Here is a 1,498-nt window from a genome sequence, read left to right as displayed (position 1 = left end):
CCATGGAGACCTCTACGTGTTCCCCTCCTCGGTCACCAACCATCATGCCCATGGACTCATCGCCACCACCTCCATCGAGCTTTGGCATCGCCGTCTAGGACATCAAGGTCGTGACGCTATGTCACATCTTCATAAACAGTCGTCTATCCCTTGTAATAAACCGGCATCACACGTTTGTCATGCTTGCCAACTTGGCAAACATGTGCGCCTGCCGTTCACTAGGTCTACCTCGTATTGTGTCGAACCTTTTCAGTTAGTGCATTCTGATCTTTGGACATCTCCTGTTTTGAGCAACTCTGGTTTAAGTACTACCTTGTTATTGTGGACGACTTCTCGCATTATATATGGACGTTTCCCCTTTGCAACAAATCCGACACTGCCGCCACCCTTATTAATTTTGTCGCCTACGCCCTCACACAATTCTCCCGTCCACTAGTAGCAATGCAGTCCGATGATGGCACCGAGTTTCTCAACTCCACGGCCACCACCTTCTTCTCCTCCCATGGCATTCACCTTCAACTTTCTTGCCCATACACCTCCGCACAAAACGGCAAGGCTGAACGTGCTATTCGCACCCTCAACGATGTTACATGCACACTCCTCTTTCAGTCCTCGATGCCACCGCCCTACTAGGCGGAAGCCTTGGTCGTCACCACCCATCTCATCAACATACGCCCTTCTCAGTCCATCGAGTTCGCCATGCCCTACATCCGCCTACACAATACACTTCCCTACTATATCATGCTCCGTGTGTTTGGATGTCTATGCTACCCTAACCAGTCTTCTGTCGCCAAGCATAAGCTAGCGCCCCGTTCCATCGCGTGTATATTCCTAGGCTACCCCTCCAACCACAAAGGGTATCGGTGTCTAGACCCTCAAACACGCCGTGTCATCATATCTCGCCATGTCATCTTCGACGAGACGATCTTTCCCTTCTCCTCCTCTCCGGATCGCTCGTCTAACTCCCTTGCGTCGTTGGATTTTCTCCTCCACCTCGCAGCCACCGACACCGCACCCGCGGTCCGACCCGCTATGCATGCACCCGTTATCCATGCTAACCCCCCGCCTTCCCCCCACCCTTCCGCCCGCTCGCCCGCCAGCGCGCCTAGTCCCGCTGGGCCACCGAGCCTGCCGTCTAGTCCCGCTGGGTCGCCTAGTCCCGCTGGACCGCCGAGCCCTCCCCCTAGCTCTCCCGTTCTTGCTGACCCGCCGAGCGCACCCGCCTCCCCTGGGTCTTCACCCGCACCTAGCTCGAGCACATCCTCCCCTCCTATCGTCATGCACCGGCCACCTTCCCCTAGCAACACCCACACGATGCTGACTCAAGCCAAGCGCGGTATATTTCAGCCCGTCGATCGTATGAATCTTATGGCTTCCAACTCCTCCATCTCTCCCCTTCCAAAAACATACCGGGGTGCTCTTAACGACCCACACTGGCGTCATGCCATGCACGATGAGTTCGAGGCGCTTGTCACTAACCGGACGTGGTCACTTGTTC

This window comes from Triticum urartu, chromosome 6A, assembly GCF_056163025.1.
Source record: "Triticum urartu cultivar PI428250 chromosome 6A, HENAU_Tu73, whole genome shotgun sequence".
NCBI classification, from domain to species: Eukaryota; Viridiplantae; Streptophyta; class Magnoliopsida; order Poales; family Poaceae; genus Triticum; species Triticum urartu.
The sequence above is the reverse complement of the archived record's forward strand: the minus strand, read 5'-3'. Positions refer to the sequence as shown.